The following is a 19451-nucleotide window of genomic DNA, read 5'->3' on the forward strand; positions in this document are numbered from 1 at the left end:
AAACATATTGACCTAATTCTCATACAGCCTCCGGTTCCTGATGATGATAATAAGGAAAGTCAGATTAGTCTTGTATCTTAAAACTATCTTTCAGGTTTTAATTATTTATTTGCAGGCAAAAAAGTATAATTCTTCTGTGGTATTGCTTGTTGGGCCAGAGGTTTGAAAGCAAGCATTGCTGTAGTAGACACAGAATGTACATCATAGACTCAAACTATGCAGGAGCAAAAAAAACTACCATAGCAAACATTTTTTAATTATTGAGATGTGTTGCTTTTGACTTGTAATAAAGGGCATTTTCTGCATTGAAGAGGAGAGTTGCCTGGGAGCAAAGCCAGGAGTAGTAGTGGTAGGAGGAAGAAAGAAGAGAATTACACAGATATTTTTGTTACAAATTGTCCAGAAATTCGCTGCTTGTGATGGTTTAGTTAAACAAATATTACTCACCATACTTTTCACTGCAGATGCCCTAATACTAACGAGGCTTCATGGGAAGATACACAGTAATGATAGCTATTATTTTTCGCAGCTCCATGTGGATTGGGGGAAGTAAATAGCCAAAAAAACAAAATAAAAGCCTCTCAAAACCTTCTCCCATCCAACAATATTCTGTTTTAAAGATTAGCTGCTCAAGAAAGTAAGCTTTCTTCAGCTTTATGAGTTACAGAGTAAATATTGTAAGGAAGATAAGATTTGTCAAGGGCTGAGTTGCTGTGTTTGGGCTGGAGCAGGCTATCTGTCCTTTGCACACACACAATCATGCTTCCTTTGCTCTCCAGCTCTCTACATGTTTCAAATAGACAACAACCCAAAAGAGAAGTATAGGTCACATCATGTCCACCATCATCGGGCTGCTCCATGAACGTCATGATTAGGAAGTGTCGCTGACACAGCAGCCAGACCCTGAAGGCAAAAGCAGGGTGGTATTTCATTGCAGGGCTGGGGTCCTCCCCTCTGCAGCTCGAATGGCCCCATGTCCCAAGGACAGTCGCTTTCCAGCCCTGTCGGTGCCCTGGCTTACTGCCTCCATGGTCCAATAGGGATGTAAGGAAGCAACGCGAGTTTGCAGCACATCACACTCTGCAATGCAAAGCTCTATATCTCTCTTTCTGTGCATGCAATGCTAATCTGCACCCATCCCACAAACGTCCAGGAGAACTGCAAACAAGGCAAAAGGAGATTGGCACCCACGCCAACGTGAGGTGATAAGGAAGAAAAAGAAAACTTTGTGTGCAATTTCAGGGGTTTGCAGCTTGTTTTCCATAGGGAATACCTCTGGCATAGTGACCTGAGGACTGATTGCCACTTCTGGATGTGTGAAACATAACTCATGGAGCGTGTATCCCACATCAGCCGTGAGTCACAAAGCAGGAAGCAGCTCTGGATAATGCTTGCATGCATTTGACCTGTGGATACCCAATCAAAGATTTCTGCAAGTCTGTCTTTTGTGTATCTTTAACGCACTCCTCTCTGTGGTGCCAAATTAGTCCTGACTTTGCCACTCCCTGTACACAATGAACAATCCTCTGCAGTGGTAGGTTTCTAAGTTGATTTAAATTGGTCACTCAATCAGTCCTACCGCAACACTCAAAGCCCATTTGAGTGAATAGAGCTTTTCCAAGATAGATTTCAGCTTTTGACATGGAAGAACTTCAGCTGTACAGATATCCCGGAAAGTTACTGAAAACAGAAAAAAGAATCTGTATTTTCCCTTGTTCCTTCATTTGAATTGAAATGATCTATGCCAAGACAAAATGAGAAATACTTCATTTAGAAGCCTGAAAATATTACCAAAATTTGAAGAGTTGAAAGCAAAAATTGGACCAGAAACCCTAGCTGGACAATGAGTACAGGTTGACCTAAAATTGTCAGACTGGAGTTTATCATACTTTTCTAATTTCTGTAAGACTTGACATTTAATGTACAAATGCATCTTTTTTAATTCATGGAAGTGAAGTGGCAAATGTGATTAAAATGCTCATACAGCACCATTTGAACTAGATTTTGTGTGTTCTTCTCTGTTGCCAGTGGTTCAGCAGTGCTGCTTTCACTATCAGTGTTGTTAACTACTGCTATTCTTTTTTGTTTCATATCATTATGCTATTTATCATTATACCATAATATATATATCTATATCTCCATGGTGCATCTGGATCTGGTTTCTCTCGCCCACTCACTGCTAAAAGAACAAGATAGTGGAGGAAGAGCTACACAGAAAGGGCACCATGAGAGTGATAAATAGACTAGTGCTCTACAGTCAGGAGAAAGGGCAATAAGACCTCTATTAAGTCCTGAGCAGTACTGAAAAGCTCATTTTGGAGTGATTGTTTTCTCTTTCCCACAACAAGTAAATCTGGGTTAAAACATCCAGGTTCTAGGTGGCAGATTGAGAAGAGATACATGAACAACTGTGTCCTTTGCACCACACGCATCTAAGTTGGAGATCTCACTACCACAGGATGCTATAGATATAAAGCATTTTAAAGGGTTAAAATTGATTGCATACATTAATAGAAGAAAAATTCTCAGGGGCTGTTGAACAGCAAGATGTATCTCTTCTGCATGCATTCCCTGAGCTGCAATCACAGAAGTCTGGTAACTATATTAAGAGAATGTCACTACATTGCTGCCTATTTTTATATTCTTCCCAAAGTAGGTAATATTTGTTACTGGCAGAGACAGGATCCTGGGCTAGCTGGACCTTGAATCTGATCCAATGTCTCTGGTCTTGTAATCTTATATTAACATTCAGCAAGAGAAAAAGAAAGGGAGGGGTTGACATTTTAGTACTTGGAGATTTCAAACTTTGAAGCCTCTGTGTCCAGTTCCCAGAGGTGAGTAACAAGAAATTTTACAGATATTAAATATCAATAGAATGATTTTTGAGTAATTTGAGTTTCCTGAATACCTGGGCTATATTGCGTAGCAAACCAGAACTTTGGTATGCCAGGAGTCCAAAATAGACATAGGTAATAAACAGATCCACAGGTGTTTTCTGATAATCTTGAAGTGCAATAGATTGCACCATTGTTTTGGTGCAATCTCTGATTTTCAGATAAGACTCTAGGAGCACTGTGAAACAGTAGTTCTTTCTCCACACATATTTTTCTTCAAAAATACCAAGAATCAACTGAAGTTCCTTGGCAGCATTTTACAAATTGTCCAGGACCTCCCTCTGCTAACACTGCCACACTTCTGTTTTTGTATTACTAAGTGTAACTTCACATGACTCAAATTAAAAAATTCTGATTTAAAGCTTAAGAATGTAAATCATTCTCCTGCAGTTCTGGATCCAAGTCACTGAATGAAGCTGTTAATTTGAGCCACATTGTGGTACTCTACGTAGTTCTGTTTTTCCCCTCCTCTTTCATTTGAAGCTCTGATTAATAAGTTGCATTCACAGGGGTCAGAAGGGAGAGAGGAAGAAAGAAGAGATTAGTGCTCAAAATTATCAGACTGTATAGGAAGCAGATTTAACCATCTCGTTGATTATCTCCTCTGGCCAGGATGAGATATGGTCTACAGTTCATGGCTCATTCCTCATAACCAGTGAGGCAGAAATGCAATGTAATGAAAATTGATCTATAGAACATATTCGATTAGAGAAATATGACCAAAGAAATTACTCCTGAAGAAAGTGAAAATTAAGAGCTTATACTACTACAAGCAGGCAAATAGGTGTAATTTTTTCCTCCAGAAAAGCAGATGGGTTAAGTACTGGGTGGTTTCAACAAGAGAAGAGTTCATTGCTTCACCTACCTCTAAATCTCAGTATAGAAATGCAGCTATAGTGATAGAAAAGCAAAAATGAAATTCCCTGATTTATGATTGTATTCTTTCACTAATTATAAGATGACTGCATTTTGGGAAAATGAAGTGTGGCTTCACTGCTAAAGACCTTGGTGCAGCAATATGTGTCCTTCAGTTTCTGTCTGTGTAAGCGAAGGCACCTCACTGACTTCCTCTTTCTTCTATGGTTTATATTGATAAAATGTGGGCAGTTGTACACCAGAGTTCTGTGAAAATTAATTTAATAGAGGGAGTGCTTTGATTTCCTTCAGCAATGGGTTTATAACGGCATAAAAATATGTTGGGGAAATAAATGCATTCTCTCTTATCTGAAACGTGGATCTCTTTCGTGGTCACTTGTATGTTCTCAGCAAAGTAATAACAAATGATCTTCCCATCTGTGCAGGCTCACTCTTATAGTACGGAAGAAAAATAACTTCTGTTGTTTAGATGAGCAATGCGAGAACATGGAGCAAATCAGGATAAGCAAACACTCAAGGCTAAAGTCCGTGTAGTATTGAAGAGCATGCACAGACTGAAATGCATTCATATAAAACATTTATGGATCAATTTAAGAAGGGAAATGATAAACAATTGAGTCTACTTGTAGAGAAATCATGAAAAAAAAAAAGAAAGGTTAAATGTTTAAAATGAATTTTTCATTCCAAATACCTCAAGGTATTCCTATGCATTATTTTGCAATGAGAATATTCATTGTTCCCTTTGGGTCTACTAAGCAATCTCTGTGGATTTCTGTTTTCCTTGCTACCCACTATTTCAGCACCTACATATGCTTACAGATTTTTGCTATTATTGTTTTCTATGACTGTATTTTTCTGACAGACTTCTAACTGAGAACAGCATGATTAAGCAAAGGAAGCCTTATCTCCATAGATCACTATCACTGCTGCAGAAAGTCAGTCTGTCTGCACAGCCTATTTTTGTGCTGTCCTTGAGCCACAACTGTGCGCTGAACAGTCATAAATTGCAAGCAGACGCTGCAGAGAAGCAGCCGTCAGTGTCTCTACCACAGCACCACTGCACCTAGGGACTGTGCACCGTAGCAGTTCCTCCGTGGCACTGCCCCTGGCACAGCACCGCCAGCTTTGGCACTGGCGGCTGCCAAGTGTGAGAGATGCTGGCCACAGGGCACACAGCAATGGGGAAGGTGATAACATCTTTGCCCCTTTCTGTGACTTGCAGGCATACATTTGCTCATTTTACTCCTTTGTACTGAAGATCAGAAAATTTCTTGTTCCCTAGTCCCAAGAGTGATGCCAAAAGAGCAGAGACTTAGCACGTAGCCCAATGAGTGGACGAACTCTCCAGGACAGGAAGGCAGGGATAACTCCTGAAGGGAGCTGCTCCCACTTTGAATCAGGGTGAATTGGGTTTAAAGATCTCCTCCTTGGACTGATGCTTTCCTTTGTTTTCATATTCCTGTCCAATGGAAATCACCTAGTAGCCACAAGTTTAAAAGGCAGCCTCAGGCTCTTCATTTTTGTGTTTTGTTTTTCCCCTTCTCTCTCTAAGGAATAGGAATACGTGCCAACAACACCCAGCAAGCAGGGTTGTTCGTAGCTGTACCTGTACTGGGGTGGCCCCACGTGTGATGTCACAGCCACTCTACAGCCACAAGACCAAACAAGCCATGATTTTCTTTTGTTGACAGTGAGGTGGCAGTCCCTCCTGGGAAACTGTAAAGAGCTAAAAATGCTGCAATGGAAGGGATTAACTGAGAAAAAAGGTGTAAAATTGTGGATGTTTTTGGTCCCAGAGTGCTGCAGGAGCATGCAAGGAGGTGTTTTTCTCAATGAGAGTGCAGACTTGCTTTAATCCAACACGTGCTTGCATACAGCTAAAGAAATCTGGTTGACATTTCTGTCACCTTCATGTTCATCCTTGAGCCAGCATTTGTGGCAGTCAGTGCAGGACCCTCAGTTGTCTTCGGTCATCCATGAACCTGGAGAGAGGCCTGGAGAGACACCGGGGCTGAGATTGCTTCACAGCATCTTGCCTTTGGAAACACATGGATGTCTGGCAGGTTGCAATTGCTTCTTGCTGAAACAACTATGGCTGAAAGTATGCCAGAGTATTAATATATTGTATTACTTACAGACTTGCACAGTGGGCCAAGGTAAACACTCAGCAACTGAGTCACCTCGATATGAACTTTTCTCTCTTGCTTTGAAATTTCATTTCATATTCTTATGATATCTACCACCACTTTTGTGTTTATTAAGTTTGCCGTGTGCCTCAGATTAACCTACAGTTCTGATTTTTCACAGACAGAACAGCCTCACTGACAAATGGGAGCTTCCACACCCAGTATTACTCATTCGCAGAAGAATGACTAGAAGAGCACTCAGAGGCCAAAGGAAACGATGCCAGGTCTATTTTCTGATTTGCTTTTATTCAAAACACTTCCATTCGTTCTCTTCCACTCACAGAACTATTGTTGTCTGGGAATTCTGCATGAACGAAAAATAAAGGCAACAGAAACATCTCTGTTTCCTGAAGGAAAGATGCTCTAAGGTTAGATCCTAGCACATGGCCACATTTGAAGTGCGGTGATAAGCTCTTGCCACCAATGGGATGTGGTGGGCAACTGGGTTTTCTTATCAAAATTCCCCCGAATTCACATTGTGACTTAACTCCCATTTTCATCCATGTTTGCATTCCCACTGTAGCAGGTAGCTTGCAAGTATGCATGTGTTTTACCCATCATTTTTGATCTTGAGCGTTTTTCCTGATAATCCCTGCTGGACTTACTTGGTTGTTATTTTGTTTCAGAACCTCAAATCACTTATAAAAGTGTGCAAACAGAGGTCACAGTGGTAATGAGCAAAAACCATGTAAGTTTTGTGTTTGTTTTTAAAACCTAGTCTGAGCAACATCCCATAAAGACTTTGTAGACAGTTGGAAAAAGGACAAGCAATAAGTTTGAAAGTGGAAAGAAGGAAAAGAATGATGACAGAGGTCCTTTAGATACTACACTGCATTAAGTATACTTGAATTACATTGTGAAAAGAGAAAAAAAAAGCGAAATGCTTTATCCCAGTGATGGGCAGCTGCAACACACAGAGATTTGGTGATATACTCATAGCCACCCAGGAAACCTGCAGCAAAAGTAGGAATAACCCTTGCCTCTAAATACCTTAGCTGTTCAAATGCTTTTAACTTGCTTAATACATCTTTTTAATACCCTGTGGATATGACTGTGGGTCAGGATCATCCCTTCCAAAGCTGTAGAGTCCATTAGTATGGCCAAGATTCTGAAAACTATGAAAAAGTGTGAACATCTTTGAGTATCTTGGTTAAGTTAGTAGTGGAAGGGACAATAAGAGGAGAGAACTGGCTAGGCTATATTTGTGTGAAGTGTTTGAGCCTAGATGTTCTTGTAGACATTTGACAAGACAGAGAGAAAAACTTAAGCAATCCCTTATGTCCTGACCATCACTCCTGACCAGTTGGATCTCATGATACCCTGTAACCAACAGTAGGACCAGCAGAGTGGTTTGGGGCAAGCTGGCAAACATCTCCTCTGGTACAAGTTGATAGCAAAACTTGTTCACTAGAGCTGAGATCTTCCCCAGGATGTTTTCCTCAAGGTTTTCCTTGAGTGCTTTGCTGTCACAGGTACGTGTTTCTTCTGCCTTCTGTCTGGTACACAATTGGAGCAGAAAACTAAAGTTTTAGCTTCAAAGACTTTTCTTACTTATTTCCATTACCAGTGGCTGGCTGTCACCAAGTATAAGGGATGTGCCTTTGTACCATACGGCCTCGATAGATTTTTCCTTGCTGCTTATAATCTAATGTCATTCTTGAAAGAAAAAATGCATTCCAAAACCAGCACACTATTTTTTTTAAAAAAGCTACAGAAAAAGAAAACAACACTAGCACAATCATTCAAAAGAAGATATGTATTTGTCTGTCAACTTTGTGTGCCAAAAATTCCATCTTTTTTTAACCAAAAATTTTGCACGTCCTACAACCTCAGAATGTTACCAGACCTAGTAATGTTCTGATGTAACAGGGGTGGCACAGTGAAACTGTCCTTCCCACCACTGACAACTTTGTTCTGTGCAACATATGCATTAGTTAGGACTGTGTTATAAAGACTGGTATGGTAAGTGGAACAAAAAATAATTTATGCTGAAATGGGTAAAAATGAGAAGTTGAGGTTCAGTGAGTTAATATGAAAATCAGGGTCATTATTTCCTTGAATTGAATATCTAGAATTAGTGAAAGTTCTGCACCTGTACTTCTTTAGCTGTGAAACAGAACTAATGCTGCTCTATTTCATGGTTCTCATGGTTCATGTCTGTAAAGCACACCATGCCAGGCGTTAATTCAGATATGACAATTCCTAAAAACTAATCTGTGCACTCATTTAAAACATGCTAGCCTTTCCAGAGGCTGTCTCTGATATGAGAAATGGTTTTACTAGGAATCTAAACTAATAATGAAAACAAAACCAACAGCAACAACTACAAACGTGCCCAAAAATGAAAAAAAAAACGCTTCTTAGTTTATAAGTTAATAGCCTTTCGTTGTACCATTTGAATGTAAAGCTGTCAGCACTTAGCGAACTTGACCTCAAAACCAAAAGGAAGAAATAACTCCCAGGTCTTGCCAAACCCACTTCGCACAAAGGCAGGCAAGGGAGGCTACAAAGAGCTCTCTTAAAAATATGAAAAATCACTATTCCAAACTGATCTGCCTTTTGTTTCTCCAGGAATATATCTGGAAAATCAGGCTTTGCTTTGTTTCCTTCTCCTGCTTGTTGAAAGTCCCATTTATACAGAGTTAAGACTAGCACCGGGGGAGGGGTGGATGGCTTTCTTTGCTAATTTTCCTCCCTAGGGTGGGTCATGATTTCTCGAAGCTAATACATCCTGACAGATGCAGTCATACTAGTGCTCCCACCCTGCATCTTTGTTGGCCAATCGGGGTCATGGTTTGGAAAGCTGATCTCTTAATCATTTTATCTGATAGATGTTGCCTACTATAAATTGACAGCTGTCTGAGGTACCAATATCGAACTCTTCTGTTCTCACTGATGCTGCAGACAGACTCAGTCAGCCTGAGACCAGGGTGTACGAGGCAGCATAGCTTTTTGATAATTGTCTTATAGGAATAAAACTGTCTTTGCATTTTTTTTTGTGCATTGGTAATTGGCAGACACCAAAGCTCTGCATGGCACTGGTCCTGTGTAGTATTTTACATTACAGCTTCTGTAGGACTTTGAATTTGGTGATATTGGTAATTGATAAAGGACAGACAAGGGTTTACTATTCAATACTCCCAGCAGATATTGAGTTGTGCTTGATCAGAGTGGATAACAAGCAGTGAAAAGCCAAGGTTTTCCGAGTAGCTAGAAAAAATATCTCTTGGCTCTTGTCCTACTCCATACCGCGTTTACAAATTAAGTGTCCAAAACTGAACACTGAATGTATTTGCTGACCAAAAGAGAGAAAGCAAGAAGGGGAATGACTGGAATGTAGAAGCACATTTTCCTTCCTGTAAGAAAGTGGCAGATATTAAAACACTGTCTGTACCCTACAGAAATCAGACCTTCGCTTCTCTCCTTACCAGTTCAGTTTTACTACAACACTCTTGTCCTGAAGTAAGTTTGCACAAGGTGAGATGCCTGTGGTCTTAAAATTGGTTTGCCTGGTAGGTAATAGTCGCAATAACATGTTGTCTCAGGGAGCTGTGCCAACCAGTCGCTCTTCCAAAAGGTGCCCCAACTGGCCCTTGCTACAGTAGGGTGCATGGGGCCAACAGCTGTGTGCTTGAGTGACGCCTCCAAAAGTGCCTTCACCCAGAGTCTCAGCAAAGCTCCCCACTGGTGTCCCCTCCACCCAGGAGGTCCTTTTTGCTGTGGGGGACACAGTGGATCTCCCTTGCTCTCTGGGATGCTGGCATGGGGCAGGGCCATGAGATATGCAACAGCTTTGAAAGCCGAATCAGTGTCCTGGGGAAGGACACGTAACACGGCTGAGGTTGCTGCCCTGATCATCCCACTGCTGTGCAAACATACATTGAAAGAAAATCTACAGAGAAAAAGGATCTAGAAAGACGTGCGCATATAGCAGGATTTTTATAACATATTAATATGAGCAGGGAATTTTACCTGGCATTAGTGGGCTTCTACATGAAAATTAAGGTAGTATTTAGTGCAGATAAGGAAGGATAAGTGTTTAGATCTGAGCTGTGGCAGTGAGATTAATGATGTAGTGGAAGCTCATTGGCTAAACTCAGACTATTTGCTTCACTGTACACTCCCTTTTTGGAAGTGTGAAAATAGTGGAAACAGTGTCTGAGAGTACAAGCCAGAAATACATCATTTACATTACTGAAGCAAATTAATACTAGGAGGTATTTTTCCCTTACAAATAGGCCTTAAGAGATTGATTTAATTAATTAGCTTTTGGCTGTACAAAACTGACCCTTCTGCCTCCAAGTCACCACAGCAGAGACGACTGAGTGTAAAGAGCTGGAGCTGCATCAAGAGAGCAAAGCTGGCATACACATTGAGCCTGGGATGGGGTGCAGGTGGCAACTAGGCTCCCTCGTGAGCACTCAGGGGAGTGAAGCCATAAAATACTTATAACAGCAGCTGAGACAGCAAGGTGTGGCATTGTGCTCTCATTCGATAAAACTCACCATTCATTCAAGTGGCTAAAGCATTTCTACTGTAATTCTACAAGAAATACAGAAATCATTGCTTTGAATAGGTAAAATTGTAGGCTGGCTAAGAAAAATAGTTAACCTTCATACTGGCCAAAGGAGCAGCTGCCCTTTGCTGCAGCAGCTTCACTTCTTATTCTGGGAAAACAGTATCTGAGGCGGTGATGAATTATTAGTAGGTGGAGGGCAGCCACATTACCCTTTCTATATACACACTGGTAGCGTCTCATGAGGCTGCTGAGAGGGAAGAAACCTCAGACTTTGAGGCTGCCTGGCTGAATTCAGTTTAGTGTGAGACCTGAAGGTTTTTCTGCTTGCCTTATTCACAGGGGAAGGGATGAGGAATGTCTGTGGCAAAGGACTAAGGGAAGAATGCGATGGGATTTATCTACTGGGGCTATGAAGCATCCTGGCTCCTGACTGTACAGGCAGAGCCGGAAGACACATGAATAGTTTGGGCACCTTCTCCTAAGCAGAGAAGAGTACAGACATTGCTGACTGAAGCAGCTTTTGGAAACTGTGAATTTGGATTCACTGGAGATTTGTTGGGGTTTCTCTAGAAATGTGACCAGAGCAGATATACAAAAGCAATTTTGCCGAGTTAGTAAGAGGATGGCATAGCTTGTCAGGGAGTTGCACTGTGATCTTTGGCTGAGCTTTGCAAAGCGTGGTGGCAGCACATTAACTCCTGTGCAGAAGACCCACGGCAGAAATGAAACCATTTACTTACGCGCAACTTAAAGTTTTACTTGCTTACTCATCAATTGGTATGTTTTTCCAAAACAATGGATAAGGTAATTTCAAAAGTCCTCATGGTTGCCCAAACAAAACAAGCAGGTTTAGCAAGTGTAGTACAACAGCTTCACCAGGGCTAATACAGCTATGAACAGGCTGGAATAATGCTGTCAGCATGTAATGTCGTGTTTGTTAACATTCTTCAGCACTGTCCAGTCTCCCCAAATCTTCCTCTCCAGCAGAAACATATTTGTAGAACAACACTGAATGCTTTGGCAGTTGCTTGATCTCAACAATCTCCCAAGAATTCGAAAATCTCTGCACCAACGTTGCTCCAGGTCGTGGTGCACAACTTATGTACAGCTCCACATCTGCTTTCTGAGCAATCGAAAGCCAGGAGGAGAACGAACATGAGTGCAGAGGCAGGAGGCACCTGCCTTGCTTTCTCACACAGATTCTTCAGTGGAGCAGGCAGACCTGCTAGAATTGATATATTCTGACTGTTTTATTCTACAATTTCTGTTTTAGCTTAATTTCTGTTCTGTAGTAATTATAAATAGAAACCAACACACTTGATAGCAACTCAGTTTTGTTAATTAGAGTCATATCTTTAAAGCTGAAATAAATCTGGAACACAGAAGGAGCATGAGTGTCCCCTCTCTGTCCCCCCAGCCATGTGCCTATGTGCCCTCTCCCTCTATGCTGCCTAAGTCTGATGTCTGTGGAGTTTTGGGCTGATTACAAGAATCCAAAAGCAGTTTATTTAGAAAAAATAGAACATATACTGTAATTAGAAAGCTCTCACTCTAGAATGAGTTAACACTACTTTATTTAACATTGCCTGTGTGCTTCTGGAGATATTTTTCCTCTTTTAACCACTACAACGTCTCTCTGGAAAGGAAAGTTTCTTTGATGACTCTTTTTCATATTAATCCATTTTTAATCTATAAAATGGAAACAAACCCGCCATTAGTTTCTCATACTAAAACTTTACAAAATTGGACAAATAGAAAGTATATGTGACATTCACATGTATTTTAACGGTTACAATCCAGGACAAATATTTTAAAGTGGTGTTGTGGCTCCTTGTAATCATGCTCTCTGGTACTTTTTAAAAGCTCAAATGCAATTTTTTGGAAAAGAAAAAATTGTCTCCACATTTTTGTCTCTGTGACCTCAGAACAATGGGGAAGCCAAATCTGTCCTCGCCTGCTTTTGCAGGTGCTGATAGTCTGGGAACTGCAACTGTCACAGGTGCTGCTAAGTGCTGTGGTCTATAAACGTGAACACAGGCACCACAAAATGTTCATCTATCACTGCATTAAAGTGGGTATTTGAAAAAATAAACAAATGAACAAAGGGCTTTTTCACATTTGCACTTGTGCTCTTTTACATCTATGTGCTGGAGGGGACTGTAAGCTCGGAGAAGTTTACATTGGCAGCCCCAAGAATTTACAGGCTGTCTGGAAGCTCCTCTCCTTCTTCCTTGCTTAGTCTTGAGTCTTCTCTGAAGTTATACTTTCCCAGGATTTCCAGACATCTGAATTTTCTAAGCTAGACAAGAGACAAATGTCTCATGTAGAAAACAGACACTCCTGAGGAAGAAAAACTTCAAAGCCATGGAAGTTGAGGCCTTCGCTGCACCATAGAAAGCAGAGGGTAATGGAAAAACAATTCTTCTTTTCTTTTTCGGAGGTCATGGTATTGTGAGTCTTGGTGAACTCCAGTGTTAATTTAAACTGCTGAACAGAGAAGTTTGTAGGCACTGATGTTGGGGGTGGGGGGAACGTCATGACTCAGGACCAGGTATCCTAGAGCCAGGATGGAGGACGTCCTCCTGGAGAGCTCATCTGAGTGTGCTTCAGGCAGACGGTTAACCTCCTCGAGCTGAGGACAGTACACGGGCATGAGCACGCTGTGCCTCCTGGCTGCTGGGAGGGAAGAAGACCAGCCACGCAAGATGAAGGTGCTGTCCCCGGGGGTGAGAAGGCACCTCTGAATCCACCAGTGAGACAAGCCAAGCTGAAATGCAGGTTTTATGGATTGACCAGGGCCTGGAGGATGACACTGTGCAGCATGGATAGGCCTATCCCTGCAGATGTTGGAAAAGAAACTGCTCATTAGGATTGGAGAATGAAGGAGGAGAGGAAGTGCAGCAAGGGCAGCAAGAATGGCCGTAAATCAAAAATATAAGCCAACAACTGCGTTTTAGGTATAACATTATGCTTCAGGACAATGTTTCAAGTATCTCTTATGTTTTAATATACTGTTTGCCCATGAAAACTCAGGGAAATGCTGAAACATTGTTCCAAAGTGATATTTATTCTTTCCTAGTCTCATCCACCACTAGTCATTACTTCCTCCGTTTCCACCAAAGACCTGAAGGGACACAGGGCAAATCATGCGACAAAGATTGCACACCAAGCTGTTCAGTAGTTGGGGCTGTGGATTAGAATGAGAGGATGGCTGAAAACTGCTCTGCTTGCCAGCAGCTTGGCTCACATCACATGAGGATTATTGTCTCTACATGCAGTGAAAAGGGCTGTTCAAAATCTCAAGCCAAATGTGCCAAAAATCTGTGCTTGTTGTTTTTTTGTCATGAAAAATGTGACATGTATCTGCCTTTCCTACAATTATTTTTGATGGAGAAGTCCTTATCTGCAATAATAAACTTTTTGAGATTTAATAAATAAGCCTTTTGAGTTTACTTCACTGCATTTATTTTTCTTGAATTCTTCTAGCTTTACAACTTTGCTACTTAATTTCTTCTTTACTAGAAAGGAAAGCCAGGATACAGCTGTTAGTGGAAATGTGGCAGAGTTTTTAGAAGACAGATGTGCTGATGTCTACCGCAAAGAAATACTTACACTTTCCTGCCTTTCTGCATTTTCTGTAGCTATTTGAAGGGGTTTTGCATTCAGTCTCTCTAACTCCTTGCAGGTTTGCATGTTTTAAAAAAAGTTTTTTTCCTGTTTCAGATCTGTTTGATATTACTTTTTGAATTCTTTAGAAATGTAAGGAAAAGCTGAAAATCTTCCTATAGTCTGCGACCCAACAGGCTATCATATTGGCCCAGATACCATACATCCAAAAATAAGAGCTTTATCTTTTAGATCAGAAGATAATGGATCAGGCCAATACTCTTCTATGAGGACTGGTCTTCGTTGATCAAGCCTTTCTATGTCACATATAAGCAAGTACAGATAATGTCAGTAGAGAGTAAATAGTGTTCATTTCAACTAAGACAGAAACTTTAGCCTTGTTGACAGATATAACAACTGATGCAAACACGACTTACATCTCCAGTAGGTCCTTGTCCTGGTTTCCAAGACACTTAGCTACTCTTCTGTAGTTCAAAGATGTAGTGGTTCTTGTAACTGTGAAAGATAGGCATACAAAGTCTCAACTGTGACAGGGATTACTTCTTGTATGATTTTCTTGCATCACCCATATTTAGCAACAGATCTTCATGCATTATAGGTTTTATGAGATTTCAGATCTTTCCTGACTGACATCAGGCAGCAAATATAGAAAGAAAGGCATTGTGGGAAGCAAGGTATGGACTAGGACTGGCTGGGATGGCTATCTTTAATTTTCATAGTATGACTTCATTTATGAACACTGCCAGCTTTCTCCTGAAAACAAGTGCTTCCAGAACAACAAATTTGCAGCTTTACAGTGGAAAGAAATCACATTTTCAATCAATGCTGGATTTTTAAAAATACTTAAGACCTCTTCTAGGACTGCGTTATAAGAGAAAGACTCCACCTTCAAAAACCTGTCTACTGTACCAAAAACATTTCACACACACGTACCTGCAATTCATTTATGCTAATCTAACCAGAAACAGAATGTGGTTATAATAAGGTGGAATCCCTTTAAAAAATAAAAGGATTCTTTTCTATGGCATCACTCTTTCTAATAATTTCCAAATTAAATCTGCATAACAATATTTCTTTTCAGACTGGTGGTCCAACAAATCAAGCTGCAACATTTCTGTTTAAGCTTTGTTCTGCAAGCATTCTGGAACAGTAATTTAATTGTCAGTTTTGGGGCTGCAGGACCATAATTAAGTTTATACAGCTAAAGACATGTGCGAATGCTTCTGTGGGTAATTAGATGAAGGGAAGTGCTGGGTTGGACTAAACTTGCCAGAATTCAGCCTAGAAGTTCCTGAACAAGTTTGAAGATCTCTGTAGACATACAGTATATTGAAAATAGGTTTTCTTGGAGTTACACCTATGGTATAAAGAATAAACCTTTCCATTACTACTGTGCCCTTCAAGAAAAGTTCTTTCTTGATCAGGGAAGCTGCACTAGTGCCGTTTCAATCGTATGAGGCTAATGGGCAAGCACTGACACCCCAAATAGCTATTGTCTGTTCATACCCGAGGGGCAATTTTGCCTGCAGCCCACCAGTTACCTCTACTGGTAATTCATCATAGCACGTGAACATCCCTGTCAACTTAGTTCTTTATATTTGACGCGTTTTTCTTCCTACATTGGAGCACCCCTTCTCTAGGGGAGGAGAGGTAGATAACCGCCTGTGTTTGGTGGCTGGGGCCCTGACTTTCACTGCAGCATCTGCACACTCTGAAGATACAAAACCAAGGCCAGAGGGCTGGTTGCCTGTTGTGCAGTAAAATCAGAGCCCTCACACCGGTGGGATCTGACGAAAGCAGAGCTGGTGCCTGAGCTGTGAGCCAAGGAAAGACAGTTCCTGGGGTGTGTATGTGTTTGGCAGGGTACAGCCTGCCTTGTCTTGAGGGTTTGGCATGAGGACACATTCAGTGCAGCTCTCACCTTTACCTGGTAGGGGACCTTTCATCCTCTTGTACAGTGGAAACAAGAACAACTCAGTCCAGGCAAACTGGATAGAATAACCTCCTACTGTATCTGACTTGTCCCATGCAGTCTGGAATGTTGCTTCGTATTTAATGTAACAAGAACAAACTAATTGGTGTATGTGTACTTCTATCTCTGCTAGGAATTATACAGGGCTAGACATATGAACCTGGCTGAAGTGAGTAAGGGAAATGTTTCTGCAGGTTATCTATGTTTCTAGGCCATCATGAATGTCTAAATGACCACAACAAAGTAAATATAGGAACCCAAATTTGAGTCCTCTTGCTTTCTGCATCCTTAAAAGAGCTTGTTTATTTCTCTAGCTTCTAACTCCTGGAAAGAAGCCCCTGAATTTGAAACGTAGATATCTAGGCAACAAGGCATGACGCAGATACTCAATAAACTCTGTCCTTGCCTTTCCCAGTTTTTTTTTAATGTGTCAGCTTAAGTTGTGTTGGCCAAGTTCTATATTCAGAAGTCAGACAATTAATATTATTACTGTACGGACAGCCTATAATGAAGGATAGGGAAAGGTTTCTTGCACTTTGAATTATCACACAGTCCAGAGTGAAGCCTCACCCCAGAACTAGGCTGGCTCTTGCTTTCCAGACAAGGCTACTAGCTCTTCTGTCTCACCTGCTAGGTTGCTGAAGACATGAACTTTATTTCAATTTGGAAAAGGTTTCAGCTGCCATCGAAAACACTCTATGGTTATTCATTACGTTTATTAAAAGATTGACCAGATAAAGCCCTGCTATCAACTCAAGAGAGCTATTAGGGCAAATTTCTGCCTGCTGTCCCTCATCTGTACCTAACGGCCCAGCCATGGCTGGAGTGAGCCCACTGTGTCATTGTGGCAGTAAATCCACCTGCCGCTCGGCAGCATCAGCTGAGCAGATGAGACATATTGCTACCAGCAGTGCAACATGTAAGGGGAATAAGAAATTTCTTCCCAAAGAAACAATTAGGTGTCCACAGAATAGCTACTTAAGCAGTGATCTGGTTTTCATTTGTTTTTAGTCTTCCAGGTTTGTTCCCTTTAGGTTAAGTGATGGGTCCCCAACTAAACATAAAACAGTTGAATTTTTCTGTTTCCAGGCAATATCAGCCTCATAACTCCAACTGGCAGGCAAAGGTAGGTAGTTTCTCTGTTGATTATCGCTTTGCCAGACAAACAAGTTTCTCTGTTGATTATTGCTTTGCTAGAGCTGTGCAGAATTTGTGTAACCTCTATAAAAATCAGTTCTTAATTGGTGAACAGGTGTCTTCTTTCATACATTTCTCACAATTGAGACCTTAGAAGAGCGTTCTGCATTCCTCGTGCTTGCACTTATACATCAACTCAATTAAATTCTGAGAGCTTATTTCTAAAATGTAGCAGAAAATGTGTTTCTATTGAAGTGTCTTCCAATAAGCGTGTGACTCAGAGTGAGTAACGAGAGGATTCCCTGGAAGCACCACTTCCTCGAGTACTAATTAGCATCTGTAATAGCTCCAATATCAGGCTTTCAGCTGAAATAAACAGGGCTTGAGCCCTTCAGTCGGCTGGGGAAGTCGGGACTGAAGGGGGCTCTGGGCAAATGAGCTGAGAATGAAAGTGCAGTTATAAGGAGCAAATGTGAAACCCCCTCCGGAGAGCATGCAATGCCATTTAAAAATATTGGAGTTGCTTCTTACAGCACCTGTAAGGTCTTGTTTTTTTTAACATGAAGACTGACATAAAATAAGGACAGAGACAAAAGTATTGATCTTTGAGGCTTGCTAAGTAACTGGTTCCTAGTGATAAAATCAGTGTTATGTGCATAGCATCCCTGGGGGATTTAAGGCTACTGTCAGTGGCCTTAATACACAACAAAGCAAATAGAAGAAAAAAAATCAAGTGTTATTGGACTAGGCAACAGGTAGGGGTGCAGAAGAAGAGGTTAAGGTACATCTTCAGTGAAACCAGGGAACAGTTCTGGATGTCCAAAAGAAACCTTTTGACCTGAGTGAGGGACTGCACTCAAGAGAACTTCCATTCTGGGCCTCACAACAGCTCCTGTGGGAAGTGGGAAAGGAGAGTGGAGAGAGGCTCAGCGAGGGTGAGAAAAGTGCTTCCCAGGTGAGCAGCAGCCCCAGCTCCATGAGGCAGTGCCAGATGACTCTTCATCTTTGGGGAAGTAGGGAAAGTCAGGCAAATCCTGCTTTACCCTGGTGTGAGACTGGAACCACAAAAGACAAAAAGACAGGGGCAAAGGTTCTTGCGGGTGAAGAGTCCCGTCCTGCAATCACACTGAGGTACACTTGGTGGAAGGAGGAGGACCAAGGGGGGCTTTGCGCTCAGGGCTGAGACCTGGAGGATGATGAGACAAGAAGCTGAGAAACACATGTACAGAGGGTCACATCCCAAGACTGGAAATCATTTTGAATCCTATTTTTTTAGACAGGAGTATACCAAGAGGGCCCCAAATTGAGCCCAGCAGTAATAAGGAAAGTAGTCAAATCACACTGTCATAAGAAGCCTCTTTTCTCAGAGAACATGCAGGCTGCACGCAATGCTGGGTTATAACAAGGTGGGGAGAAGAAAGGTTAACTTGGAAGCCTTTATGGTTGACAATTAGCATAATAAACAGCAGCCCTAACACAGCCGCCATCTGGCCACTACTGAGTGTTATGTAAAAAACGTAAGTCATGAGGAAATTAATTTGCTAGTGGTAAGCTGTATTGTGTTAAATAGCAAACTACATCATGCAACGTCGCATACCTATGACAGAATGCGCCGTGGCATTCCCCATTTCCTTCCAAGACATGGAAGAGCAACTACTCTTTCACATTGTCTATCTTTTTGGCCTTTACTATTTTCAAGATACATTAGCCATCTTATTACAAAGTCTGCACAATGTGGCTGCATCATTCCCTGCTCCCCTGAAAATGTCCCCACCTCTGTCCTGGGAGGTTGCTTCCCCAAAACAGCCTTTCCTAGGAAGGTCCAGACTTGCGGGCTATCAGAAAGGCTTATTTCAGTCTGGGAACTGTTCAGCATTGATCTGTACCTCTCTCAGGGTAGACAGAAAGCTGGTGAGAGGCACAGCCTAATTCTGCTGCTTTTCCTTTTTGCAGCCAAAGGCACCTTTTGCAGCCAAAGGCATATTGGTGCTGTGCTGGTTGTGTTGGATAGCTGTCCTAATCCTCAGACAACTCAACTGGTGGCAATCACTCATGGGAAAGCAAGGAGAAACCCTTAATCTGTGGATTACCTGGGGTATTAGACAGGATGATCCTGAAGCAAATGAAATTATTCAACGCATTTTTATATTGTGGAACAATAGAGGAGATTTCTCTTTCCACACCACTTAACCTATTTCTGCAATAGACTGAGCTTTATATTCCTGCAATATTCTAAAAGG

The sequence above is a fragment of the Cuculus canorus genome, chromosome 2 (genome assembly GCF_017976375.1).
Source record: "Cuculus canorus isolate bCucCan1 chromosome 2, bCucCan1.pri, whole genome shotgun sequence".
NCBI classification, from domain to species: Eukaryota; Metazoa; Chordata; class Aves; order Cuculiformes; family Cuculidae; genus Cuculus; species Cuculus canorus.